The sequence below is a fragment of the Siphateles boraxobius genome, unplaced genomic scaffold, assembly GCF_051911475.1.
Source record: "Siphateles boraxobius isolate OS27281-9 unplaced genomic scaffold, OSU_SipBor_1 19, whole genome shotgun sequence".
Lineage (NCBI taxonomy): Eukaryota > Metazoa > Chordata > Actinopteri > Cypriniformes > Leuciscidae > Siphateles > Siphateles boraxobius.
This window is the reverse complement of record NW_027508799.1, coordinates 8482852-8494028: the sequence shown is the minus strand read 5'-3', so window position 1 is coordinate 8494028 and position 11177 is coordinate 8482852.

The following is an 11177-nucleotide window of genomic DNA, read 5'->3' as shown; positions in this document are numbered from 1 at the left end:
AGTTGGTAATATTATCAGAAAGTTATTCTTCATAAACAGAAGGATAGCTTTTCCTGATAGTGATCAGAATAATCCTTTTCGCGAAATTGATCAGAGAATCGTACGGTAGGTTCGGTGGACAAACAGATTAGGCGAGGTGCAGTTAATTCTGTTTAAAGGATATTCTGGAAAATTGGTATAGCCTATCTGTATATTATATGTATTCATACTTGATTATAATTCGTTGTGGTTAATTATCTATATCTATATATATCTATCTATATATATATATATATATATTTATAGATACGTGGACTATATATTCCCTTTTTGGGCGATTTAGAATGGTAGGTAATATTGTCTCCATAACCCGTATGATCAGTTATTAATTGTGAAATATTAATTATTGATTAGACATTCCCCTTTCCTGAGCGAGATACCCTACATCGTAGCAGAAAAAGCGATAGTGTGCGTGCTCGTTACTATGGTTACTAGGCAAGTGAGGTACAGAACAAGATAGTAACTTAGCCTAGTTTGTCGTCTGAAATGGGAAAGTGTTGGTTTAATCCGCTGTGGCCACCAATGACAGAATTCAATAATTTAAACCATAGACAGTAAAAGAAATGGACACAGCGACCCCATTGATTTCAACGGAGAAGACTGAAGCCCGATTATTGCACTTCCTGTCTGATGGCTGAGCGACTGCGCAGGCTCAAACTGAGCGTGACGACAGTCTGACAGTTGTACATCTTCTAGTAGCTGTGGCAAAACAAATCTGAATCACCTAATTCCTCAAAAACGTTGTTGAAATATTTTGTCCCGTTGTTTTTATGGACTCTCTATCTATGGGCTTCTCCCTTCTCTCCAAGACATTATGCCTCTATGTCCCCTCGATTGCCTCATAGACAGTAAAAGATTGTCTGTGAGCTTCTCCTCCTGTCTATACAGTAATGTCTCTATTGTGCGACATAAAGTTGCATGGTTATGTTGAATCATTAGCCTGTTTTTAACAAAAACGTCTTCTACGGGGCCATAACGTAAGATACAAAGTAATGGAGCCTTTTATACATTGTCATGTTTATTTAGAAATAAATAATGGACAAATGAAGTCTTTGGACGCCTCAGATGTAAAGTTATTTGCTGTCAAAGTGACGCCTAAATGAATGGGAGTCAATGTAATGCTAACAGCAGGTGAAGTTCTGCTACAATGGCGGCTCCCGCGAGGCTTCAGTTTCCGGCTGATGGATTACCCCCTTGATTTAAACCCCAAATCAGAGGTTTTCTGTTAAAAGAACATATTTTCTACCCGGTCTTTTCAATAGTATCTGGCAACCATGCGCGCGCTCTCTCTACACTGCTGAAGAAGCGCGGATGATCTGAAAACACAGACAAGGTGGAGTTCTTCATTTGAGATTTTCTACTTAAATTAAAGTGTCATTCAGTCGGTCTGTGTTCTGTTACGAGCCACTTGTGCTGTTTGTGCGACTAAATCTGTGATCAAAATGCAGTCTGATATCCAGCAGTGTTTTTAATATTGATCATATTATACAAGCAAGAATGCAATGTTTCCCGAATATCCACACAATTTCAAATGTGACATTGATTTTATACAACAGTAAAAAAAAAAAAAAAAAGTTAACATTAAGTGATGTACTACATTTAAAACAGCATTGTCAGACTTATTGCTCTATTTTGCTTACGAAATATGTGGCTTTGAACAAATCGTGAGATTCAATGAATGAATGACTCAAAGACTCACTCATAAAGATAGCGAGTTACCGCCACCTAATGGTGATTTTAATGTTTTTTAACATTGCATATTTAATGAACATTGTTTTATTTAAACCATTATTTCTTTTTTTAAAGGTATTATAAAGGTGAAAATTAAATGGAAAAATTGATTAAAGGGGGCAAATATTGTCACTTCATGGAAAAGGTGTGACTGCAGTCTAAGTGGAAGAGAGGGGGCTCCGGGGGGTACGGCACTCTATATATATATATATATATATGTAGAACTGCACAAGTGCAACTGCTAAAGAGTGCAATGTCAATCATTTCTCATAAGCTTAATTGAATTGGCCTAGAGAGAATAATTAAGACATTTTCTGTCTAAAGACTACATATAAAATAACTACCAAAAGTAAAGTAACTTTCAACAGAATGACTCAAATGTGATTAAGACCAATAAGCATTTTCGTCTGAAGATGAAGACCAAGACTAAGAGCAGCACGACACACGTGTAATGCTGAGTGCTGACGCAGGAGCCGGACAATAATGAGCCAGCATTCTGACGTGGAATCCGGAAGCTCTGCCCTGAACCACTTCAATCAATGCAATATATATATTTGACCAATCAGTTACTTTCAAAAGGTGATTTATTCTATTTTGAACAATTACGTAGACATCAGCGTTTATATCTGAATAATGAACTTTTGTATACTTCTGTGATATATACATACTTTGACCAGTTATTAATACAAACTTTTATAGTTTTATAAATCTTTATATTTTCTTGTCCTTTCCTATCCTCTGCGAAATCTGATTCTCTATTACATATTACTCAGAATTTTTAAAATAAGAAAAATAATCACAATTGCTTTTTCACAGACTGAATATATTCACATGAAAAGAGAGTGTGTCCTGAAGGCCCTCATCGTTTTCCTGGGGGGAAATTCTCAAGACCTTATCAAGGAGTACCTTGTGAGTTGAAAATCTGCATATTCTATTTTGATTTTTCAGAAAGTTTAAATTTGTGTTTCGTAGTTATGAATGCAAAATGTTTTTTTGTTTTTTTATGTACACTACTTTAGGAGAAGCAGCGAGATGATTGCGAAGGGAGCAGCTCACCATGGCAGGTGTATGTTATTCGGAAGGGGAACATCACGAACCACCGGCTGACAGGTGTCGTCATCGAGGGTGTTAAACTTTTGAATGAACTGCCTTGAATCACGTGAAATGAACTGGTTATTTTTTTATCAGTATTATTTTTTATAAAAACATGGCTCAGTTTAGGGCATTACCTTAAAGCTGTTCTAAAGCAGTGGTTCTCAACTCCAGTCCTCGGGACCCACTGCTCTGCACATTTTTTATGTCTCCTTATTTAACACACCTGATTCAGATCACCAGCTCGTTAGGAGAGACTCCTTGATCTGAACTGAGTGTGTCAGACATACAAAATGTGCAGAGCAGTGGGTCCCGAGGACTGGAGTTGAGAACCACTGTTCTAAAGCACTTATCATAATACACTTATATGGTTCTATTTTAAGAATATATTAAAGGGATCGTTCACCCAAAAATGGTTGAAGTTGTTCCAAACCTGTATGAGTTTCTTTCTTCTGCTGAACACAAAAGAAGATGTGTTGAATGTTGGTAACCAGACAGTTGACAATACCCATTGACTTCCAGTATTTTTTTTTCCTGCTATGGAAGTCAATGGGTACTGTCATCTGTCTGGTTACCAACATTCTTCAACACATCTTTGTGTTCAGCTGAAGAAAGAAACTCATACAGGTTTGGAACAACTTGAACAATTTTTGGGTGAACTATCCCTTTAATTGTTTTTAGTTGACTCATTTTAGTTGACTTATTTAATGTTTTTTATATTTGTTTTTATGAATTAGCATAATGCAGTGCAAAAACAACTTCGCAAAAAGACTGATTATGTAATGGATGTTAAGTGTGTTAGTAAATGAAATTTCATTTGTAATGATTTCTCAAATTTTGTAATATGGAAAATACTGTTAGCGTATAAAATGAATTATGTTAATTAAAGCAATTTGAATCTTGTGTGATAGACCTAGTGAAATTAAGTTGATAAAATATAATAATTTAAGTTAATTGAAAACTTAATTTTTTTAGGTGTGACCAATTGAAGTAGTTTTTTAAGTTGATCCAACTGTAGGAAACAATTAATACATTAAAGTTGGAATGCAGTGAAATTAAGTTAGACTAATGTAAATAGGATTGAATGAACTCAAATAATAGGTGTTACCAATTTAAGTATTTTTTTTTAAGTTGATCCAACTGTTCACTTTTACAGTGTAATGCAAGGCAGCCTCTGACTTTAACACAGCTATCTCCAATACTTGACACATTAACTCTAGTGATACCCATATAAACAATATTCAAATGTAATAAACACACCTAATGAGTTTATGATTGGTGTCTATGTGCTGCAGAAAATGTGGGCCTTGAACACAGTATTTTCGCCGAACAACACAGCCCATACTTGTCATTCTTGACAAGATGCCCTCCGTATCAACTCTATGCATAGAGGCCTTGAGTCTGGTTCATTGTACATGGTGGCCCTCTGCTTCAAGACACCCCTTGACAATCTGGTATCCAGCATGAGGTAGTCTAGATTTGATGGCTTTCACTTCATTATCCAGAGCATCATCAGTCATGGTGGAATACAGGCTTCTAACTGACATGTTGTACTCCTGCATCCTCCTGTACATGGTTCTTCTTGAGACTCCAAGAATGTCTGCTACACATGTGGCAGGTAGACCTATATGAAGAAGACTTTGGAGGTGGTCCTCTGTGACCTGTAGTGTAAAACGTCCATGGGGACCAATACTCCTCACCACAGATATTGAAGGGGGAGGTTTATTCCGCAGGTCTAACAAACTGCACAGTTGTTGGAGGGCTTCACAGATATCATTTGGCAGAGCTACATTCTCCATTGCATTTATGAAGGCCCTCTCTTGGGTCACTATGTATTCCAAATAATCAAGAACAGGAGGGTTGTTGTTGAGGGCACACTGCAGTCTTTCCCTCAGTCTGGCTAAGCACTCCTGAATGACAATGTTCTGAAAAAGCAATGTAATGAATTGTTAACATACACCATCTAGTAATGCAACCCATTTCATCAGCTGGAGCTATTTTTTTCTGATATCACTGGGAATCACTGTCATACTATGTATTATATGACATTATGTCATACATTAATAATAGGGTTACTATAAATATTATTTATTGTGGTACTAATGATATTCCAAATAGGAGATGTGAGCTACAGAGAGGTAGCTGGTAACATAATAATCTATAAGTAGTAAAGGTTGAAAGTAGTAGGAACTTTTCATTGCAAAGAAATGTAATTGCTTTATCATAAACAGATTCAATTATCACTGATTGCTATGAATTTCATGTCAAGTTGATATCAAATGTGATGGAGGCGATGGATGAGGAACCACCAAAATTAAGGAATAGTAGCAAACCAGTTGTATTTGTTATGTGACAACAAGCCAACTAGTTATGTATGTTACAATATTGCCAGATATGTTTCCTATACCGTGGTATACTCAAAAAATTTTTTTGAGTATCTATTAACAGAAATGCAAAATAACATCCATAACTATGTGTTCAGTGGTGTATAAAGAACTTAATAAACCGTAATGTTTTTATTTCCCTTAGAATGAGACATTTATATCTACATAACCGCGGGCACCCCCTTCTATGACGGTCGACATATTGTGACGCCATGTTTCTACCATAGCCGACAGCGAACAAACAGCGCTACAGAGCGTGTTTTGTCACTACCTTGAAAGAGAAGCAGCAGAAAGCTAGAAGCTAGCCATAAACACCGTGAGTAGTGACTTTTCCCTTGTCAGTGGTGTAAAATATGTAGTTGGATTGTTTCATGTAACTTTGTTTTTCTCCCTCGCTGTGTTATGGCTTTGCTATGTGGGGATAAATGTGCTGGTTACGTTCGTGAGACAGCTGATTAGTACTCTTGTCATTGACCGTAAAACAGTAACGCTACAGGAATCACCAACCCATCGATCGAGGTCAACAAGTCGATCTTGGAAGCATTTTAAGTCGATCGCGAAGAGTTTTCAAAATCAGAGAAAAAAAGCCTATTGTGTGTAGAAAATGGTGTCTAGGGGATGCGGAGGCGTACGCGCTGTTACACTCATGCCATTTTTGCCGCGCGCACCTTTGGGCTCACGCGGACACATCAAGTTTAAACAAGGCCCTTTAACCAGCTCAGCCACAGTAACAGCTCATATTTAGCCAGCTAAACTTTTACTACCCTGTTAGAAAAATATTTAATTGCATATAGTTTCATGGGTTTCTTCTCCCTCGCTGTATTATGGGTTTGCTATGTGGGGGGAAATGTGCTGGTTACGTTTGTGAGACAATCAGCTGATTACTATTATTATATTATATATTAAGACCCTTGATCCTCACCTGACTATGGCTTTGTAAACTTTATCCATGGCTTTATCCATGATGTGGTTTATAATGGACTGTGGTACAGAAACAGTGACAATGTTACACACTCTTGGCTTTCTCTGGCTATTCTCTGCTGTCTCAGACGACGATATGTTTGTCCAGTTTCAGGCACCGTAGCTTTTTCGAAAGGGAGAGGTGAGCAGTGGGCTGAGCCCTTAGTGCAACTCGCAACCGAACCGCCAGATGTTGCTAAAAATCACACACTGCACCTTTAAGTTTCACCTTGCTAAACTTTGCGCAGATCATAGCATAAGTTGGTCAAAAATTAATCTCCAAAAGAACAGCTGGGTTGTTTTAAGTCACAGGTGGGACTGGCAAGTTAGCTAGCACGAAGCCTTCTATTTCTAGATCTTTTGACTAAGTTTACCGGTACTTATCTGAGCTAACGACATGATAACTGTCACTAGATATAAAGTAATCATTGACTTTCACTCCGTGCTATTCACTGGCAGTAAAAAAAGGGTAGTTATTGTACGCACTGCTATTTGTAGACTAGCTCCAGTGCTCCTTGCTCGTTGCTAAAATAATAGCTGAAACAATGCTAATGAGCTAGTCATAGATTTAGAACAATGGTGCTAGCTAGTCGTCTAATGTAATTGTAAACATGATTTGTGTATACTCGCGGACTAAACGAAACGTTTCTAGAAAATAGCTATAACATTAACAACAGTTAAACAAAAGATCGTTAGATCGTAAAAAAATAAATTGTCATTACCGTATTTGTCCCAGCCGAATCCATGGTGGTCACGCCAGTCGGCAAGGCAGGCACTTCTTCCTTGTTTCATGGCGGGTATGTACTATGCTCGAAAACGTAGGTTCTGATTGGCCCAAGAGGAGTCCTGTGCGCCAATGTACGCTATCTATGGATCTGCGCTCGATTGCTCTTCCTTCATCCTCCAACTACCCGGATGTCTGTCTCAGTAACTTGAAAATGAATTTGAGAACTGAATCTGAATTGTGAGAAGTGAATGTGAAGATATATAGAGAATTTAATTTTCAGTGAGGATCAAATTTTATTGGACTTCAGTTCCTAACGAATAAATTCAATTTCAAATGATACAATTCAGATTAATTTTTTCAATGTAATGATTCAAATTAAACAATACAATTTCAAATTATGTTATTCAAATTATATTTTTCAATGTAATTATTCAAGTTTAACAATTCAAATTCAAATATAAATGATTGAAATTCAGTTTCTGGTGGCACATATTTCAGCCCATATCACTGCCCTTGGCAAAACATACTTCGACAACCACAGGTTGAATTTGTGGGTGAGCTTGCTGAAGATCATGGTGGTCCCACAAGAGAGTTTTTCCGGTGAGTTCACATTGGTCAGTTGTTGACCTTTATGTGCACTTAAGTATAAATTAGATGTTTTTATTTTATTAAATTTACTGATGTGGAAAACTAATTTTGACCTCACTGGCCGATAACCGATTATGTTTCAAATTGATACGGAATAAAAACAACACTTCTGCATAACAAAGTGCATTAAATGATGTTAGGAGATCAACAAAAACAATTGAAATATATACATTTATAAATGCTGAAACGAACAATATTTCTACAGAATTTATTAACCTTGGTGTTAATGTCAACACTTAAAGGGTTAGTTCACCCTAAAATGAAAATTCTGTCATTACTTACTCACCCTCATGTCTTTCCAAACCTGTAATAATTTCGTTTCTAAGGAACACAATTTTTTTTAATGAAATCCCGAGAGCTCTCTGATCGATCCATAGAAAGCTACGTCATTGAAAGTTTCAAGGACAGATTTAAGGAAATTAATCTTGTCACTTCCCAGATCAGAAGTATTCATAAGGCAGGTAATCAGTTCAGTAAGTCTATAAACATGGTAGTGAATAACGAGACCAAACAAAGGATGTGTGGAGACTGGTGAGTATATATCCGAGTTCTTAATAAGCGTGAACAGGTGCAGCAGATTATCACGTGAGTTGGAATGTGTGGGTGGAGCAGTAGGTTCTTGTGCAGATGTTACGCTTGTTCGACTTCATACAGTGCTGCGCAGAACGATCGGCAGCTGACGTGAAGCAGTGCATGCCGGTTAGAAATTGTGTCTGACTTGAGATGGCACCAATGCCGCGTGATAGTGACATATGCATCAAAGTCAAGCAAGATTCGGCTGATTCGTTCTGCGCATCTTCTCCACAGCTGTTTCACGATTGGTCGAATCCACCGCATGACAACGATGAACGGTGTGTTTCGTGTTTATTCTCACACCTTCAGCTCCACTAATGTTCACAAATCTGTTTTTACAACAGTAAAAGCTCTTCAAGTTGTTGCGTTATAGTGTGTAATGTTTATCAAAATAAAACTGCTAAAGAAATTGTAGACCCCACTACATTGGTATTTAAATAGTATAGGTGTTTGTTGAACTTTATTCTTGTACAAACAGATGCTATATTTTGCAGTACATAAAGTATTAAATGTAAACATATTTTAAATGTCTGTTTATTTGGCAAATATTGCGTTTATTTCACTTCAGCTGTGGTAAAGTATGCAATTGCAACGTGAAGAGTCACTACGGGAAGCACAAAGTGTCAGTTTTTTCAGCTCCTCCAGCCTGCACTGGACAACTCTCGCTGATCGGTTACATCCAGCCACAGTTGATGTCCAACACACCTGTTGTGTACACTAGAGGAGGAGGTACTGTACGTCAGCTGCACCGACCCAGTGGAAGAAGAGACAAAAGAATCACTGTGAGGTTTGAGAAGAGACAAGGAAGGTAGGCAAGTTTAACCGGTAAGTAAATTTGTCCTGATCCTAATCCTGTAGAGTTCTGACAAAGGGAATTCTGAGCATACTTGGCCCATGGAAGATAGCGGTTCCAACTTTGTAGGTAGCTGTGGCAGTATGACTCCAGGTAGCGTCTGGTCTCTTTGGATTGTCTGTTCTGTCTGCCCATTGAACTATGGATTACAAGTGACGTGCCTTTGAGAATCAATCAACTGCTTTGAGAATACAGGTAATGGAGTCTGATGGTTGGAAGTCTGTGATGGAATCCGGCCCAAGATGGGACCAGGGTTGTTGTGGTATGGGTAAGGGCAGAAGTTTTCCCTTAGATAGGTGTTGTGGTGATTTTGAGATGGCGCATGTGGATCATCCTCGGACATATCGGTTGACGTCCTGGGTCATACTGTGCCACCAGTATCGTTACGAAGGAGTGAAAGGGTTTACTGGCTGCCTAGATTCCCAGATCCCTGAGAGCTGTTTACTGAGTCTACGAGATCCGTAAGTATCCACAAGGCAAGCAGTCATGTAAGTCCTTAAACATGGTAGCGAATAATGGACCAGGATGTGTGGAGACTGGTGAGTACAATCCAAGTTCTTAATGAGTGTGAACAGATGCAGCAGGTTAGTATTCAGGTGAGTTGAAACGAGTGGGTGGAGCAACAGGGTCTGGCATTGATGTTGTAAGGCTGGAAGCTTACGCTGCTATTTTAAACCAATAATCTTAAAAAAAGGCAGTTGAAGGATAACGTGTATAATAGAAATATTTATGTGACTCCAATATAATTAATCTGACTCCATTAAAGTTTTTTTTATTCTTTAACCTCTTATTCTTTAAAGGTAAAGGTCTTTCTTAGAACTGATAGGAAAAATGTAGGATTTACCTGAACGTTTAGATAACTAAAGTTATAATCACTTTAGCTTTCAACATCATCAGTGATTAAAGGAATTATTCTCATAGCCTTTAAAGCAGGCAAGGTTATTTATTAAGTTACATGTTTAAATATACAGACAGTAGAATGGAACAACATACTGTATAGAAAACTTAGTTGCAACAAATAATGTACGGTTGTGCAAACAAGGCCGTAAAAGCCTTTCTCAGAGTATGAGGTTATGCACCGGTGTGTGGGAATGGCGGGGTTAAAGCCTTTCTCCCAGATCAACAGTTACCTTTCCTTCTTATACCCTGAGCAAAGTATTGTTAAACATGAGTGGTATACCAACACAGAAAACGACCAACAGGAAGCCAAAAGATGAGGCAAATGGGTGGTGATCACGAGGGGGAGAAGAACATTGACATATTCTCCTCAATGTATGTTTAAACAATAGTACCTAGATTGTACATTAGGATACTATAATGTCTATTAAGTTCACCACCATTCATTTCAGTGTATAAGCGGTCAGATGAGACCAAACATGGCATAGTTACATATTAGAACACACTAGTAAATAAACAGTATGTAGTTGAAAGCATATGTCCTGTGAAGCAAATGGTACAGATGTGTCATTGAGGTGCAAATGACTCTGTCTCTCTCGACAGAACTATCCTGTGCCTGGAGTGTCCCAACAGTCCTCAATCAGCATATTGATGAAATCCCTTGCACTAGATAGGCATTAACATACTGTGATGATGAAGGCCATTGAGCCACAGTTAATTCACATGTATACATTTAAAAGGCTTTTTGAAGTACTAGGGCAGTAAAGAGTTTTGCCCATATTTGCTGAGCCCTACAGGGCCCCTATTATGGATTTTTGAAAATGACCCAGTTTGAGGAAAGATTAAGCATGGTTGCAAGATTTGTTTTACCGTACCAACGTTTATGTTACATCAGTCATTCACGCTAGAGCTCTTTTCCCAAGGAGGGATTTAGAGAGATATATTCATCTGATGAGTCGTTTGAGAATCATTGAAAATGTGGTGATGTACAAATGTATATTATGAGAAAATTAAAAAAAAATACAAACCAGCACAGATTCGGCTACATAATAAGGAGCTTAAATTATTATTATTATTATTAAATGTCATCTTGTTGTGTTGTTGGGGGCTAGAATCAATGAAAAATTAATATGCTGTATCTGAAATTTTTATTTCTAGAAAATATTCACATCATTAAAATTGCACCGTAATGTCACTCTTTACATTGCCGTCTTCTTGGCGCTCACTAGGCAGAACTGCGGATCGAACCACACAAGTCTTGTACATGACCATT